Genomic DNA, 19,948 nt, shown 5'->3' on the forward strand with positions numbered 1-19,948 from the left:
GTTGTACTCCTTATATCCATGTGGTAAGGAAAAGTTTTACAGGAACGACTTGTGCTATATATGGTTTACAAGGTTTAGCAGATAATGGAGCACCGGGCATTGTGGACGGAGCTCTTTGTGCTGTGGCATCACGTGTGTGCTCTTCGTCAAATACATATACAAATTTATCTAAAGGAAGTATTGCTCGACACTATATAAAACTAAGAACGGGATGTTCATAAGTGTTATAAATTAAATGCTGTCTGTCATAAAATGATGTAATACTTCTGAATAAATAGTACCTATAATTTTATATATAACTAGCAGACCTGGCAGACGTTCTGCCCTAAATTTGGCCTATCTGCATTTTTTAATAAGCTTTTTCCGTCTAACTCTGCCCTCCCCCACCCCTCTTCCCTTTTTCCTGATCCTGTTATTCACTCCTCCTTCCGTCTTTTTCGCTTCATCTATCTCCATATTCGTCTCATTATATTTCTTTCTCAGTATCCTTCTACTTCTCTCTTTTCTCTTCCCTCATCTTCTTCTCATTCTTCTTCATCCCTTATTGCCTGTCCCAGAGGGTGGTATGTATTTTGTTCCATTCCCAGTCCCACTCTGAGTCTCAGTCCCGGTCCTAGTTCTAATCCCAGTCCCAGTCCGCCTCTGGTTAACTTCCCGGAAAAAAGGATCGTAAATACTAATATAGGCAAATTTATATACCAAATTTTCAAATTTTGAATTTTTTCTAAAAAAAAATCATAACTCAAGAATGGCTAAATCGATTTGGGATTTCAAAATCAACCAACCATCATCTCTCCTTCCTGTATCTTTCCTAAAAATTTCATGGCAATCTTTCTATCCGTTCTCGAGTTATGGAGTGACAATCAAAATGTACACTTCTTTTTATATATATAGACTAGCGGACCTCGTTGCACTTCGTAGCAACCAACCAAAAAAAGAAATGAAAGATTATAAATTTTTTTTATGAAATGAATGTATCAAAATTATTAATGTCAATCCAAAACATTTGGATATACAATATTTTTAGTTTGCCCATTGGAAGCGAGCACAAACAAACAATTTGGAGTTCCAACTCTTGAGCAGGCCACGTATAGCTGTCCATGTGAAAAGCACGGCTCCTCCAATTTTAATCCGCATATTTGAAGCGTTTGTCCTTGTGTCTTATTGATGGACATGACAAATGATAGACGCACTGGGAATTGCAAACGCTTAAATGCAAATGGCATGTCTGTTGGAATCAGTGGAATACGTGGTATGAGCACAATTTAATTTTTCGCTGTTCCGGTCAATATTGTCGCTTCAATTAAATTCGGCATCAATTTGTTTACTACTAATCTTGTGCCATTGCACAGTTTTGGTGCATTTAAATTCCGCAGTAAAATAATTGATGAGCCAACCTTTAAATTCAAATAATGCGGTGGCATACCAGGTGGTTCCAATGAATTCAAAAATTCAATTGGATAATTCACTGCATCATCTGCATTCATTGCGCTATCAACAGATTTATATGATGTCACTGCACCTGGCAATTTTTCTTGATTCTGATAATTGATTGCATTGACGTGTAAATTTTTTGGTGCCAGTATTGCGCGTTCTCTCAAACAATTGTGATTCCTGTAATTTTGAACAATATTTGGAAACACACTTTCATTGTTCGGCAATGTAATCAATCCATTTGTATTATCGACTCGAACTTTTCCATTGCCAATATCTAACAATTGCTTCGAGAACCGATCTGCAGATTGGTCGTTGTGGAATTGAACGCGCATATTTATGTTCAATGTCAATTTTTGCACATGTCGCCACAGAAGAGAAGACTTTAAACATGCGCTGATCTCATCCGCCGGTGTTGATCATGGAACCACAGGCAATATTTGTCGAAAATCCCCTGACAAAAATATTAATGCACCACCAAAAATTTCTTGATTCTGACGTAGATCTTGCATTGTACGGTGTAATGCTTCCAGCGATTTTTTATGCATCATTGTACATTCATCCAATAGAATAATTGCTGCTTGTTGCAAAACTTTTGCCATCGCAGAATTTCTTGAAATATTGCACGTGGGATGTTCAATCACCTGTTAATTTGAAAATAATTATATTTTAATCAATATCGATTAAATTTTAAAGTGATCAATCAATAAATATAAAGCTGGAGACATTGGTGCTTTATCGGTAACCGTATCGGTAACCGTATAACAGCTGATTCGACCAATCTTATGAGAATCAATGCAATCGATTATTGGTGCCGCTAAGGTCGTAACCGTATCGTAGCCAACCAATTGGGTTTTGGTTTACCGTCGTAACAATAAACAGCTGATTACGTTAGGGATACGGATACAGCGATACGACATACGACACCAATGACTCCGGCTTAAGCATACCTGCACATTCAACGGCAATTTTAATGCAGAGTGCACTGTTCGTCCACCATCCAATAGAGTAGCAGCGATTCCCGACGAAGCAAGTGCCAATGCAATTTTTCGTTGCGATCGAATGGCTGCCAAAATGAGTGATGTCACAAATGTTTTTCCCGTACCACCAGGCGCATCCAAAAAATATAATCCACCGACCTCATTTTGTACCGCTTGGATGATGGTATCATAGACATGTTTTTGATGGTCATTTAATTTAGGAACATTCAAATTCACAAATGTTTGCAATTCATTGGGATCATACTGTTGTTCACGTTGCAATTCTCGATCAAATAAATTATGCATTGGACGATTGGGTGGTGACAAACCTAATTGCCCTAATCCTTTATTTGCAATCGTAAGGGACATATCATCAATCGCTAACAATGCCTCATTATACATTTCCAATGAAATCAGCAAATCAGTGTTTCTTGTGTGATGACGCATTCGAATCAAATAGTCTTCTGCCATAAAATCTTTGTATTTATTCTACAATTCAAGAGGATTTGATGGAAAACATGTTTACACGATTATGGCATATAAGATACGTATTTGATGTGGAGAAGAAGCAATCGATGCATCGTGATGCGTTAAATCCCAATGCGCATCATTTTCAAGCAAACCTAATTGCTCGCATGCTTCACGATACGTCATACATAAATGACCATTCACTCTTCGCAAATGTTGAAATGAACGTGGCCCAACAACATTTACAAACAACAATCGCAAATAATAACATTCTGCATTGTTTGGATGAACTGTGTACAATCTTCCCATGGTATCTGCAAAAAAACACCCGGATGGCCATCAAGAGGTGTTCCTTGTTTACGTCGTTACCATTTCTTTGCAGTCCAAGTGAAATAATGCGTTACATCTGAATACAGCAACGTTCTGGCAAAGTTATCGCTTTCGCACAATTGAAAGAATGCAGTTAATGTTGTTGCTGGTGGTTGTGCTGCTCTCTGCTGTACATTTGCATCGGTAAAAGACACACGCTGGCCATTTTCAAGATGAACAGCCAAATGAACCACAGCAGGATATCGCTCATGAATTGGAAATGAATAAGTTATCCAAAGAGCTTCATTAGTGATAATGTAGCGCCCCATTTGATATTGTGCGGTTTCATCAATGCTATTGTCACCAGCTACTCCAAAAACAACCATATGACTGGCTTTATTCACATATTTGCAAATGTATTTAATCGATTTCACAGAATTACAGTTCTCAGCATTTATGTGAGCCTGAAATACTTTTGACAATAGTGGAGAATAAGGCACAATCCAACGATTATTAACTTCAACGTCTTGATTGCGTATTTTAATTGTTGTTGTATGGCCATTATCCTCCAGTGACCGACGTCGGTACAACGGGTATCCGTCGGCACCTGTAATAGTATCCGAAGTTAATGCTCTTGGATACCGTTTTGAACATTTTCCATCGATCATGCATGCCTAATTCATATTTATCTGACCGCAAGGGCCATGGATCATATTTTTCGTGACAACTTCAAATAATTCTGGATCACTGATTTCATTTGGAATTTCAGCTGATATAATGATATCAATTTGATCGGGTGTTATTGTACGAACCAGCCATATCAAGATATGCGCGTGCGGCAGCCCTCTCTTTTGCCATTCAATCGAATACATCCAGCAACACACCTCCCCAAAAGTTCGCAATTTGATAATCAAATCCATCAGTCCTCTTACTTTTTGTCGAAATACACGTGCTGTTATATCGTGTCGATCTGTTGGATTCTGACCATCAAATAAATAGTTTTTTATGTAAGACCACTATGGATTGCATGTGAATGTTATGAATAGGTCCGGAGGACCATATTTGCGAACGTATGACATTGCATCTTGCGTATATTCGTGCATGTGGTGCGGACTGCCAACATATGTCGATGGTAAAATTGTTAAACGTCCGATATCATTAACATTGCCATCATTCACTATTGCATCTCGCAAGTGTAAGTATTCTTCCGATCGTAATTTGGCTTAAATGAATCGAAAATAATTAAGCCGTTCTGCTTCAATTTTCGCATACATGTCAACAACGTATTGGCGAAAAAGTTTGCCACATCGCATAATAAAGTTGTCTTCTTGTGGGCGAATCACGAATCTATACGAATAATAATTCATCGCACTAACTGTTTTTTTGTACGTCACGACCTATGATGAATACATTATCAGAAAATTAAAGTCATGTCTTCTTGTTATGAAATAAATACAATACATATTAAATTGAATTCATTTAATTTTACCGGTTCGTGGATCTATCATTCGTATATTGATATGATAGCCGTCGTCACCTTTCCAGTGCAATAATGGATATTGTAATGCATCATAGCTGCGGTGAAGCTCTGAAACACGCCGTAATTCTTCATTTATTCGATGTAGCACAATATCGCGAGATTGAAACTGGTCTCCAACAATCACAATTGCCACTTCATCAATTGTTGGTGCATTAAATCGTCTCGCATGCTCTCCAAAGGGCGTTTTGTCAGCCCTTATAACGATTCTGTGATCATCAGATGGCATACGATCGAGAGCGGTTTTAAACAATCGAATTAATTCATTGTACTGATGTAAGAACGTTTGAAGTTCAGAAACAATTTGTCGCCTTGCATGCGCAGCAATTGTACAACGCCGATCCAATTCACTATTTGCATCTCCGATAAAATAGATTTGCAAAAATTGATGATCAGCATCAGGATACGGCAATAAGGATCCAGCTCGATGATAAATCTGACCTTGAATCTGTAATATTTTTTTGAAATGTAATTAGATACTCGATACGAATTCTTGAACACATCAAAAAAATTGCTGCTCAGATCGGAATTTTCATATGATATTCCGCATGAAGTAATTACCTTAAATGTCGGCATGAAATTGTCTCTTACAATTTTGGTCGCACCAAAAGAAGTCATTTGAAATGCCGCATTGTATTCTTGAATGTGAGACAAAAAATGCTTAGACGTTTGCGACGTTCCAAAAATGAATGAATGAAGTGGATCCGGGGGAGATTCAAATGCTGGTAGTCTCACTTTTCCATTAGCACAACACATACCAGGCGTTTCACCCCGAGATTTGGCTGCATCACAATGTGGACATCTCACCGTCATTCCACCAATATTGGCATGTTCACTATAATCATTTTCGGTATTGTAAGCGAAAGCAGCGTATTCCATCTCTAGCACAGCACGACGTGAAAGTCGTGTCGTTCGTCTCGATGCTGGATTTAATGGATTTGGATCTGTCGATCTATGACGACGTTCGTTTCGTAATTGTTGTACTTGGTTTTGTTGTGAGCGTTCCTCTACACTTTGCGCTCTCCTTTGATTAAATCTATAGGTAGAATTACGCGTACGTCGACCTATAGTTGATCGTCTTGTTGGTGGCATTTTGATGCATATGATGAAATTATGGAAAATATCTTTTTTAACTATGTTTTTTTGCACTGAACACACTTAAAATCACTTTTTAAATTAATAATAGTTGGAGAAATGTAGAGCGTTTTCTACATCTATGTATATGCCAAATCAATAGGCAAACGAAATTTGGTTTTTATATGGCTTTATTTTGTCGTAACTCTTTGACGATTACAAATTCAATGATCTTACATGCTAAGAAAAAATTCAATTTAGGCAGCAGAATTTATGTTTAGGAATTTTCCATGGAAAAGTCCTGCTATTTAATGTTGACAAAATAAGCGATGAGTGCGAAGAGTATATAGGCGAAGTAATATTAGTGCAGGTGAGTGTGCATTATGTTGCTGCAGTGGGAGTGGGAGTGGGAGTGAGTGGCAGTGCAGTGCATTGAGGAATATGCGATAATAGCAAAATGATAAAAAACAAGTAAGGAAGGCTAAGTTCGGGTGTAACCGAACATTACATACTCAGTTAAGAGCTGTGGAGACAAAGTAAGGGAAAATCACCATGTTGTAAAAAGAACCTAGGGTAACCCTGGAATGTGTTTGTATGACATGTGTATCAAATGGAAGGTATTAAAGAGTATTTTAAGAGGAAGTGGGCCATAGTTCTATAGATGGACGCCATTTAGGGATATCGCCATAAAGGTGGACTAGGCCTGACTCTAGAATTTGTTTGTACGATATGGGTATCAAATGAAATGTCTTAATGAGTATTTTAAGAGGGCGTGGGTCTTAGTTCTATATGTGGACGTCTTTTCGAGATATCGCCATAAAGGTGGACCAGGGGTGACTCTAGAATTTATTTTGTACAATATGGGTATCAAATGAAAGGTGTTAATGAGTATTTTAAGAGGGCGTGGGTCTTAGTTCTATATGTGGACGCCTTTTCGAGATATCGCCATAAAGGTGGACCAGGGGTGACTCTAGAATTTGTTTGTACTATATGGGTATCAAATGAAAGGTGTTAATGAGTATTTTAAAAGGGAGTGGGCCTTAGTTCTATAGGTGAACGCCTTTTTGGAATATCGTTATAAAAGTGGACCAGGGGTGACTCTAGAATGTGTTTTTACAATATGGGTATCAAATGAAAGGTGTTAATGAGTATTTTAAAAGGGCGTGGGCCTTAGTTCTATAGGTGGACGCCTTTTCGGAATATCGTTATAAAAGTGGACCAGGGTTGACTCTAGAATGCGTTTGTACAATATGGGTATCAAACGAAATGTGTTAATAAGTGTTTTAAAAGGAAGTGGGCCTTAGTTCTATGGGTGGACGCCTTTTCGGGATATCGCCATAAACGTGGACCAGGGGTGACTCTAGAATGCGTTTTTACAATATGGGTATCAAATGAAAGGTGTTAATGAGTATTTTAAAAGGGCGTGGGCCTTAGTCCTATAGGTGGACGCCTTTTCGAGATATCGCCATAAAGGTGGACCAGGGGTGACTCTAGAATTTTGTTGTACGATATGGGTATCAAATGAAAGGTGTTAATGAGTATTTTAAAAAGGAGTGGGCCTTAGTTCTATATGTGGACGCCTTTTCGAGATATCGCCATAAACGTGGACCAGTGGTGACTCTAGAATGTGTTTGTACGATATGGGTATCAAATTAAAAGTATTAATGAGGGTTTTAAAAGGGAGTGTATATTATATATATTAGTTGTATATGTGAAGGCGTTTTCGAGATATCGACCAAAATGTGAACCAGGGTGATCCATAACATCATCTGTCGGGTACCGCTAATTTATTTATATATGTAATACCACGAACAGTATTCCTTCCAAGATTCCAAGGACTTTTGATTTCGCCCTGCAAAACTTTTTCATATTCTTCTACTTAATATGGTAGGTGTCACACCCATTTTACCAAGTTTTTTTCTAAAGTTATATTTTGCGTCAATAGACCAATACAATTACCATGTTTCATCCCTTTTTTCGTATTTGGTATATAATTATGGCATTTTTTCATTTTTCGTAAATTTCGATATCGAAAAGTAGGCGTGGTCATAGTCGGATTTCGATCATTTTTTACACCAATACAAAGTGAGTTCAGATAAGTACGTGAACTGAGTTTAGTAAAGATATATCGAATTTTGCTCAAGTTATCGTGTTAACGGCCGAGCGGAAGGACAGACGGTCGACTGTGTATAAAAACTGGGCGGAGCCACGCCCATTTTGAAATTTTCTTTTATTTTTGTATTTTGTTGCACCATATCATTACTGGAGTTGAATGTTGACATAATTTACTTATATACTGTAAAGATATTAACTTTTCTTTTAAAATTTGAATTTAAAAAAATTTTTTTTAAAAAGTGGGTGTCTTCGTTCTCCGATTTTGCTAATTTTTATTAAGCAGATATATAGTAATAAGAGTAACGTTCCTGCCAAATTTCATCATGATATCTTCAACGAATGCCAAATTACAGCTTGCAAAACTTCTAAATTACCTTCTTTTAAAAGTGGGCGGTGCCACACCCATTGTCCAAAATTTTACTAGTTTTCTATTCTGCGTCATAAGTTCAACTCACCTATCAAGTTTCATCGCTTAATCCGTATTTGGTAATGAATTATCGCACTTTTTCGATTTTTCGAAATTTTCTATATCGAAAAAGTGGGCGTGGTTATTGTCCGATATCGTTCATTTTAAATAGCGATCTGAGATGAGTGCCCAGGAACCTACATACCAAATTTCATCAAGATACCTCAAAATTTACTCGAGTTATCGTGTTAACGGACAGACGGACGGACGGACATGACTCAATCGAATTTTTTTTCGATACTGATGATTTTGATATATGGAAGTCTATATCTATCTCGATTCCTTTATACCTGTACAACCAACCGTTATCCAATCAAAGTTAATATACTCTGTGAGCTCTGCTCAACTGAGTATAAAAAGCGAAGACGGTGACGTTACGTTCTACAACAAAAGCATGAATGCGTGCGATGAGTGGGAATGTGTGTTTGTATGTATGCAAATTATTAGCTTAACGAAGATATGGTGGAAAGGCAGGCGTGAACAATAGTTACCATCAGAAGAAAGTGATTGATAAACATTTGCATTTGGCCAGGTTCATCTGTTTAACATTTGTATGCTGTCAATGAAATTGACTTGTAATAGGTTGGATCGATTTTTTTCGTTAGGTCGGACCGAAATGTAAACTTTTTTTTTCAAATTTTGTATTTTTTCTAAAAAAAAAATCATAACTCAAGAATGGCTAAACCGATTTGGGATTTCAAAATCAACTTACCATAATCTCTCCTTCCTGTATCTTTCCTAAAAATTTCGTGGCAATCTGTTGAGCCGTTCTCGAGTTATGGAGTGACAATCAAAATGTACACTTCTTTTCATATATATAGATATAATTTTTTATTGTCAAATGACTGCTGACTGGAACATCGCCCTCTCTCCGCTGAAAGCCCCATTTCAGGATTTTTCGTATAAATGCCTCAGCTCACGTCCAAACATTTTAAATTTATGCAGAGGTAGCGCGTTTTCGAAATGGTGGCTGAGATAGCGTGAAATTCCACTCAGAAGTCGAAATGGCGACGTTTTTATGGTATTATCTAGAAATTGCGATTTAATAACAAGTTTTGGTTATATTCGTTGAATGTGTGATAAATTAAGTTGTTACTTTCTTTACTGACTTAAACCAAACTCATAAATTTATTTCTATTTCACCAATTATGAGTTGACGAAAAATGAATACCCTTCCCTACTCATTGAAGCACTTATCGCTTTTTATAATATTGTACAAGGTAAAATTGACATCTCTCCAACCTCCTAATCAAGGATGCCAGGCACGGTCACTATCAAATGAATTGCAACCAGGGGGTATTTTCGGAAGGGAGCTTTCCCCATACCGGACCGCTTCGAGAAGTAATGATGGCCTTACCACAGCAAGGGGCGCTGTTGTAGAGGACGGTTTTTATCGCCACTTTTAATATTGACGGACGCCGTGGTGTGATGGTAGTGGGCGCCGCCTACCTAAGATGTTGGATACACGTCCTGTGCAAAGCAATAGTTATCGTCATAGAAGCTATGGCCTTACCAAATTCCACAAGGATTGGTAAATTTTTGTTCGACTTATGGCATTAAAAGTATTCTAGACAAATTAAATAAAAAAGGGCGGAGCCACGCCCATTTTGAAATTTTCTTTTATTTTTGTATTTTGTTGCACCATATCATTACTGGAGTTGAATGTTGACATAATTTACTTATATACTGAAAAGATATAAAATTTTTTGTTAAAATTTGACTTAAAAAAATTATTTTTTTAAGTGGGCGTGTTCGTCATCCGGTTTTGCTGATTTTTATTTAGCACACATATAGTAATAGGAGTAACGATCCTGCCAAATTTCATCATGATATCTGCAACGACTTCCAAATTACAGCTTCCAAAACTTTTAAATTACCTTTTTTTAAAAGTGGTGGCCGCGCCCATTGTCCGAAATTTTACTAATTTTCTATTCTGCGTCATAAGGTCAACCCACTTACCAAGTTTCATCGCTTAATCCGTCTTTGGTAATGAATTATCGCACTTTTTCGGTTTTTTGAAATTTTCGATATCGAAACAGTGGGCGTGGTTATATCCGATTTCGTTCATTTTAAATAGCGATCTGAGATGAGTGCCCAGGAACTTACATAGCAAATTTCATTAAGATACCTCAAAATTTACTCAAGTTTTCGTGTTTACGGACAGACGGACGGACGGACATGGCTAAATGAATTTCTTTTTTCGCCCAGATCATTTTGATATATAGAAGTCTATATCTATTTCGATTAGTTTATGCCGTTATGGGGTACCGTTATGCGAACAAAATTGATATACTCTGTGAGTTCTGCACAGCTGAGTATAATAAATGAAGCCCGAATATTTCAATAGGCTTAAACTCTTAATAATTGTGACTGAATCCTGACAAACATTTTGGATATCCTACATAAGAAGAGTCTCCGCACGACAAAATCATAATTCACCGGGATGAGTAAAGTTTCATGTACGACGTAAAGTTACATTGTGAGCACTTTAGCTGAACTGTGTCTTTTAAAAAATGATAAGCCGAATGAATAAATTCAGGAATTGCATTTGAAAGAAAAGGTTCATTAGCTAGATGTTTCCAATTGGGGTCACAGCCGTGAGGTAGCGGATAAAGTGCTTGCGTACAGACAGTTCCAGACTTTCAAACGGCAGTAAAGTATCCATGGCGGAACGATACAAGGTAGCAACATGGTGACATACCTACAAACATAAATAAAAGTTCCATGTACTTTGTTTTTGTAAATTCGATGGACAAATGTCAAAATCGTACTGCGCCGGAAGTTGATGTATCAAATCAAATAAAAAAAGTTTATAATCAGCTGTACCGTGCTGCCACCTTGTATCGTTCCGTCATGAAAGTATCTTTAGCACATGTCTATCGGCATCGGCGTAAAAACTGTAGATCCCGTCAGTTTGTAGGAAAAATAATAAAATACCACACTATAAATTATAGGACGGCCCTACTCTCCTTTTATGTGTTTCGTGCCAAAGTATTAGTGCTATTATATTATATTTGAGGGTCAGTTGACAAGGAAAGGAAGACTAGCGGTTTGTTGGAATTGTTATTGTTGTAGCAGCACTTCCGTCCGTTCTCCATAAAAATACGTGCATAAGATTGGGCTAAACGCATTTACATATATGAAAAACCAGGGACGGAAAATAATAATTTTTTTTTCCGAGTCGAAAAAGTCCTGGTCAAAAAATTGTCCTAGGTGAAAATGTTTGAGTTCCTAGGTATCCCTATAGCAATATCATGTCGAATCATGCATCCCTTTTATTTTGCGAACTTTTTCCATAAAAGTCCACATATAAAAGTAAAATCTGTATTTTTATTTTTTGAGTCCGATAGAACTAGTTAAACTCGGACTTTTAAAAATAAAATAAATAAAAATCCGAAAATAATTGATCCAAATATATTTAAAGTCCAAAATTAATAGTTTTGCAAGGAATTATATTATAAAAGGAATAACAGTTTTAGCCCCTGTGAAAAACTGCTTATGTGACGGGGCTTTTATTCGCAGACAGAGATACATACATACATACTATACTACACTGTACTATAGGAAAACGACTCGCGCTGTGGAAAGACCCAAATGCTACAAAGTTTTGTCCCATACCATACCGCCGAAATGGGAGTAACAACACGTCGGCTCTCTTCTTGTTTTTCGAAGACGGGTATACTAAGTAAATACTGTCCCTACCTGTTAGCAATCTTTAGTTCGTTAATATCGACTTGCTTAAGTTTTGTCAAACATTAATAAATTTCTATTATTTTAATCTTCTTCGGGTAGGTTTTATAGTTGCAGAAAATAGATTTGTTATTAAAATATGAAAAAAAAGGAAAAACCCACAACCGTTCCAGGGTGGATTTTAGTAAATTTTGCGGAAATAAAGCCTTCGGCAGCTCGCTAATAGCAATTTTATGTAAATAAAATATTTTTGTACATACATTTGTATGTATGTATGCTTATTTATGTAGTATATGAGTGCATAAAGTCCTTATTGAATGTTAACTAAGCTACAGAAACCTAAAAAGTCAGACGAATACGTAAGACCTTAACAATGATTTCGTCCATATCTGAACTAAAAAAAAACGTCATGTAAAAGCACCCCTTTGCTTTCGTTTTTTTAATTTTATAATTATACAAGTTTGATGCTAGCATTGCACATATAAACTAGTGATGTACAGAACCACCACAACCGAGTGCTATAATGAACCGAAAAAGTGCTCGAAAGCCCACGACGCAATCGTTCCAAAAAGCAACGAAAACGGTTCATGTACATACAAGCCACGTCCGCATTTTTTATATGAGAAGTTTCATTAGATTCATAATCAAAAGAGCCATGATGCTTAAGTTTGTCATACAAGTTGTTAGTGTGTAGTTTTTAATTAGCTCAGAGTAGGTCAGAATAGTAGTGAATTGTCCTTCTTCTGACTAATCTAAATATTGACCAAGACTGCGCGCGTTTTGCTATAGGATAAGCACAAAAAGACAGTGCGGTTGGATGAGACTGTTTTCCATATAAAAGAAATTGCTTAGTAATGTCCATGTTAAAGTCTAGATACTTAAGCCACATATCATTGAAAGCAACCGAGGTAACATAAGAAAAGTTCAAGAAGCTGTATGCCATTGTGAATCAAACTAAGTGTGATATCTTCTCCATAGACGTCAAAATTCCAAAGTGATTGGATCACCTGATTTTTAATTGACTATCGCTGTCTCATTCTGTATCTCCTATAACCCGCTGAAGATATGCGCCGCCATATTGAACACCCTGTCAAAACGCTAAATAGGAGCCATATTGAACATCCTGTCAGGCAGTTGACTGATAAAGGGCTAATTAAACTTCCTTGACCCTAACGCCATAGTCGTAACCATACCCATATCCATAACCATCTCCATTGTGATCGATTAATGGTGTCTTAACCTAAAAATCGTGAAAATTTCATAAAAATGAAGAAAACGCCAAAAATTGCAATCATATTCCACAAATAATAAGTATCTTAGTCATAACGTATCCAAAACAATGAATAAAATCTACAAAAATTTATTAAAAACCAATTGGTTGGCTATGGTATGGTTATGGCGTTAGCGTTATGGCATTATGGTATGGCACCATTAATCGATTACATTGATTTCCATAAGGTAGGTTCGATCAGCTATTTTATCTGGTTATGGTTTTATGGTTATAAGTCACCATTAATGTAGCTAGACGGTTATGGGGTCAACAAAAATACTGAATTTTTGATTTATGTCAAGGGTCATCGCCACATACAGCATATCTATAGTATTAAAGCTTAACGACTGTTGTTGTTGTTGTAGCGATAAGGTTGCTCCCCGAAGGCTTTGGGGAGTGTTATCGATGTGATAGTCCTTTGGATACAGATCTGGTACGCTCCGGTACCACAGCACCATTAAGGTGCTAGCCCGACCATCTCGGGAACGATTTATGTGGCCACATTAAACCTTCATGCCATCCCCTCCCTCCCCACTCTCAAGGAGCTTGGGGTCTCCAGAGCCTCGCCTGTTAGTGAAACAGGATTCGCCGCGGATAGGTGAGGTTGACAATTAGGTTTGGAGAAGCTATATACTGCGCTAGCAACCTGAAGGGTTGCTCTACACAGCCCCTTGAATCTGGTAATTTAGTCGCCTCTTACGACAGGCATACCTAACGCGGGTATATTCTGACCCCCTAACCCGCTGGGGAAAGCTTAACGATTGGTTGGGGAAAATGCAAGATGCGCATTAATTGAACTTACTTCCTTCCACATACCCGAGTCCGAGCAAGACAGATTCGATTCTTTAAATACTTACAATCGCACACAACTAACAGATAGTAAACAAAAAATGCATTTTCAATATTGCGCGCCTCAATAAGCGCCTTGCCGACAAGGCACTTTTTAGGGTGGACGCAACTTAGCGGAATAGAGCTATTGTCCAGTATGACTGCACTACATATGGTACACACAAACCTACATACATACCTCCTTTTAGCGGTATTTTGACTTAAAAGCATGGGCCAACTGCCAGCCAACCAAAGCTACATACATTCCACGAGTCGCTGTGAGGTAAAATTTAAGTCCTTCGAAACTCTTCTGGCCCTGCATGCCACACACATGCCTACGAGTATATATAACCAGACATACATTTAGAGAATCCTTTACGGCACAATTTTCATAATTTTTTTACTCAGCGTTGGTTGTACAGGTATAAAGGAATCGAGATAGATATAGACTTCCATATATCAAAATCATCAGTATCGAAAAAAAATTTGATTGAGCCATGTCCGTCCGTCCGTCTGCCCGTTAACACGATAACTTGAGTAAATTTTGAGGTATCTTCATGAAATTTGGTATGTAGGTTCCTGGGCACTCATCTCAGATCGCTTTTTAAAATTAACGATATCGGACTATAACCACGCCCACTTTTACGATATCGAAAATTTCGAAAAACAGAAAAAGTGCGATAATTCATTACCAAAGACGGATAAAGCGATGAAACTTGGTAGGGGGGTTGACCTTATGACGCACAACAGAAAATTAGTAGAATTTTGGACAATGGGCGTGGCACCGCCCACTTTTAAAAGAAGGTAATTTAAAAGTTTTGAAAGCTGTAATTTGGCAGTCGTTGAAGATATCATGATGAAATTTGGCAGGAACATTACTCCTATTACTATATATGTGCTAAATAAAAATTTGCAAAATCGGTTGAAGAACACTTAAAAAAAATTTTTTTTAAAGTCAAATTTTAACAAAAAATTTAATATCTTTAGAGTATACATATAAGTAAATTATGACAACATTCAACTTCAGTAATGATATGGTGCAACAAAATACAAAAATAAAACAAAATTTCAAAATGGGCGTGGCTTCGCCCTTTTTCATTTAATTTTTCTAGAATACCTTTAATGCCATAAGTCGAACAAAAATTTACCAATCCTTGTGCAATTTGGTAGGGGCATAGATTCTACGACGATAACTATTTTCTGTGAAAGTGGGCGAAATCGGCCCAGTTTTTATACACAGTCTACTGTCTGCCCTTCCGCTCGGCCGTTAACACGATAACTTGAGCAAAAATCGATTTATCTTTACTAAACTTAGTTCACGTACTTATCTGAACTCAATTCATCTTGGTATAAAAAATTGCCGAAATCCAACTATGAGCACGCCCACTTTTTCGATATCGAAAATTACGAAAAATAAAAAAAAAAATGCTATAATTTTATACCAAATACGAGACAAGGGATGAAACATAGTAATTGTATTGCTTTATGGACGCAAAATATAAGTTTAGAAAAAACTTTGTAAAATGGGTGTGACACCTACCATTTTAAGTAGAACAAAATGAAACAGTTTTGCAGGGCGAAATCAAAAGCCCTTGGAATCTTGGAAGGAATACTGTTCGTGGCAATACATATATAAATAAATTAGCGGTACCCGACAGATGATGTTCTGGGTCACCCTGGTCCACAATTTGGTCGATATCTCGAAAACGCCTTCACATATATAACTAAGGGCCACTCTATTTTAAAACCCTCATTAATACCTTTAATTTGATAGCCATATCGTACAAACGTATTCTAAAGTCACCCCTGGTCCACCTTTATGGCGATATCTCGAAAAAGCGTCCACCTATAGAACTATGGCCCATTCCATTTTAAAATACTCTTTAATACCTTCCATTTGATACCCATGTCATACAAACAAATTCCAGGGTTACCCTGGGTTCATTTTCCTACATGGTGATTTTCCCTTGTTTTGTCTCAAAGCTCTCAGCTGAGTATGTAATATTCGGTTACACCCGAACTTAGCCTTCCTCACTTGTTTAATTTCTCATTTTCTATACTACTTAGCACACCTTCTCTCCTAAACAATTCGCTGTGGGGTGCTTGTAAATATCTTTTTTTAGGTCCTTTTGGCATGTTTTAGCGATCGCTTAGTGTTGTTCGAAACAATCTAGCTTCCTATTTTAAGTTAGCAGCTGTTTTTTATGTTTTTGTAAAACCTTTTGGAAAATCATAAAGTTTTGTAATAAACCTATAGAGATAAAAGCCTGAAAAAGTACGATATTCTCGTCTTTGGGACAGCAGAAATCTATGTTTGAGGTATAACTAGTGTATATGGGTTCTCCGTGTACTAGAGAAATCAGTTAAGGAATTAGGTTAGGTTGAACTGGCCGGCCCATGAGAACCGCACATAGACTGAATAAGTCCGTAGTGTTACCAGAAGTTTGTTTAACAACCAAACTGAAAACCCCTATCAAAAACCAGGATCTATGTTATGAAATAACTCCGTCCTCTTGGCAAATACTAGAAGCTTCAAGCCACTTGCTGCTTCTAGATCTGACAGCTGTATCACTCCTAATAGGTGGAGTCTTAGCCTGGCAAGCGCAGGGCACGAGCACAGAACATGCTAGATCGTTTCCTCCTCCAGCCCGAACTTCCTACATCTGATATCACTGACCAAGCCTAATTTAAAGGCATGTGACGCCAGAAGGCAGTGTACAGTCAGAATACCCGTCATGAGTCTACAGTCCTCTCTTTTTAATGATAGAAGCAACTTTGTTAGTCTAAGGTTGTAAGACCCACGCGTAATCTTCGACACTTTACAGCCACGCGCTTGAACCCATGCCTTTCCTGCTTGGTCGATCATGTGCACCTGTCGCTTCGCTTAATCTCGCCCAGTCTAATTGCAACGTCTACGAAGCAAGCTTCAAGGGATGTACCCTTTTTAGCTATTTCATCCGCTTTTTCAGTCCCATCTACACTGAAAGAAATGGTGCTAGTAAAATCAACAAATCGGTTCTGTTGTTCTTGACTTAACAGAGATTCGGTGAAATTGATCGAGTTATGGTTAATTTGACCGAGTTCTTTCTCAAGCGAACAAATTAGTTTAGTTATTTCAACAGAAGAGAAATTGTCGCTCTTAAGTTAACAAAATTCTGTAAAATTGACAGATTCCTAATCAATCTAACTGATTTTTTTGTTAACACAACTGATCTCACTGGTCATTTCAACAGTCAATACATGAGCAAATTTCTTTTACTTTGTACTTATGTATGCTGTGTACTATATTGTTACGAATATTAGCAACACTAAGGGGTACTGCCATCTCTAAGCCGATGCTAAGCAGTGACTTGATGCACATAAATAATTCAATCATTATGTCTATACATATGTACGTAGACGCAGCAGAGAAGCAATGCACAAACATATGCAGATATCTTATCTATGCAATATAATTGTGGAAGTGTCAAACACACGCGCATGAGCTGTGAGAGAAGCGTACATCTGTAGTTATAAGTATAACAGATAACCAACTAGTAGATTCCAGAACAGAAGCCACTAGAAGATGCAACGAGGAAATCAAAGAGTATAAAAGGCAGCAATAGTAGAGACGCTAAAATTAGTTTTGATTAAACACGCAATCTGTCGGGCAATAGTAGAGTTATTTATTGTAAAGTACTTTAATAAAGGCCATTTTGCATTATTAAATATTGGAGTTATTTATTCAACAGTTTACTGATTCGAACTTAGCAGAAGGTTGCAAATAAGAGGATTTGCAGTAAATTCGTTACAATTGGTGTCAGAAGAGGAATTGTTGAATAAATTCCGAAGACTTCGAATACAACTTGGACATGGCAAAGTGGAGTGAATTGAAGATCCAGCAGCTGAAGAAGGAGTTGGAGAGCCGTGGATTGAATACAAGCGGCATTAAAATTGAACTTCAAGCCCGACTACGAGAGGCAATGGAAGCAGAAGGAATTAACGTGGAAGGGTATGTCTTTCCTCTTGATGGCGAGGAGACAACAAAAATTGAAGAGAAAAATGAAACATCACAGACAGTTACGAGCACAGACTTGAACATGATATTGGCTGCAATATCTGCACAAACATCGACAGTAACATCAATGTCGTCGCAAATATCATCCCAACTGGAAGAACAAAAGACAAATATAACATCTCAACTGGCAGAACAAGAGACAAATATAACATCACAAATGGAAGAACAGAAGACACGTATTGCAGAAATGTCGTCAGAAATAACATCGAAGATTGAAGCACAAGAAACGCGTATTTCAGAAATGTCGACACAGATTACATCCAAGATGGAAGCACAAGAGGAGCGCTTATCATTGCAGGTGGCACAAATGTCTTCGCAGTTAGAAGCACAGAATACAAAAATTGTACAGGTCGAGGACAAAATGGATGCCGAGATAGAAGCTTTGAGAGGTCGTATACAGGAGTTGCAACTAAATCGCCCAGTTGTTTCAGCAAGCAATACGAAGGTAAAACTCCATCTTTTGACGGCCCTGTTCCTTTCCAGGTGTTTAAGATTCAGTTTGAGAAGACCGCAGAAGTGAACAACTGGAGTGCTGAAGATAAAGTTACTGCACTATTCGTGGCATTGAAAGGATCTGCTGCTGAAATCCTACAGACTATTCCCGAGGGAGAGCGGAACAACTACGAAACATTGCTTGGCGCTCTAGAGAGACGATACGGAACTGAGCATAGGAGACAGATATACCAAATGGAGTTACTGAATCGCTTCCAGAGGCCTGGTGAAACATGGCCAGAGTTTGCGTCGGATGTTGAAAGGCTGGCACATCTTGCAAATGCGGACGCACCCGTGGAATACACCGAAAGGGTAAAGATTCAGAGCTTTATAAATGGCATACGGGACGTCGAAACAAAGCGAGCTACATACGCAAACCCAAAGCACACATTCGCAGAAACGGTGTCACAAGCTCTGATTCAGGAAACAGCGTCGCTTCTGTGTAAGCCAGAGTTATCAAATGCTTCAAATGCGGGAAGCCCGGTCACATTGCACGTCATTGCGATCTTGGTCCTAATAGTTCCAACAATGTGGGTGGCCGTAAACGCAAAGTTGGAGGAGATGAGCAAGAGCGTGTCAGATGTAAAGAACGAAAACTTGCACCAGCTATTGAATGTCCTGTGATATCTGTGTCGCAAATTGGAAGAAAATCGAGCAGTCTTGCCGTCGAAGGAAAGCTGGATGGCAAGGAGCGTGTACTGACTATAGATACGGGCGCATCTCATTGCTTAATCCGATCTGACTTGGTCAACAGGAGAGTAAAACCGTTACCTGGAGCAAGGTTGCGTACGGTCACTGGCGAGTATAACCAAGTCCAAGGAGAAGTGGTATGTGAGGTATTAATTGGAAAGGTCATAGTTCTACACAAATTCATTGTGGCGGAGATTGTTGATGAAGTCATATTGGGAGTGGACTTCTTAGTTGATCATGACATCAGGATCGATATGCGGAGAAAGATTATGTGCTATAAGAACCAGGATATACCACTTAACTTTAGTTTGGAGAAAGGGTTCAGCAGTATTCGGGTACTGGTGGAGAAGACTCGGCAAAGACCACGGAAGTCAAAGGTAAAGGTTGATGGATCGAATGTGCCAAATAAAGCGAAATCAAAAGTACCTGCGAGAGAAACACTGGCATTGACATACCCTAATGGACGCACAAAAACGAAGGAACGAATTTCCCAGAAAGAATGCGAGGGTAGTTTCAAGCCGGGGCGCACTACTGTTGT

General features: G+C 38.0%; 1 protein-coding gene and 1 pseudogene across 1 annotated transcript in view; both read right to left on the reverse strand.

The window, feature by feature from the left end:
• The window catches only part of arg (arginase), a 91,739-nt gene that overhangs the window by 10,281 nt on the left and 61,510 nt on the right, over positions 1-19,948 (reverse strand). The gene's annotated exons all lie outside the window — the stretch shown is intronic.
• LOC137247540 (uncharacterized) lies at positions 444-5,820 on the reverse strand (annotated as a pseudogene).

Source organism: Eurosta solidaginis, chromosome 4 (genome assembly GCF_040869045.1).
Source record: "Eurosta solidaginis isolate ZX-2024a chromosome 4, ASM4086904v1, whole genome shotgun sequence".
In the NCBI taxonomy this organism is placed as follows: Eukaryota; Metazoa; Arthropoda; class Insecta; order Diptera; family Tephritidae; genus Eurosta; species Eurosta solidaginis.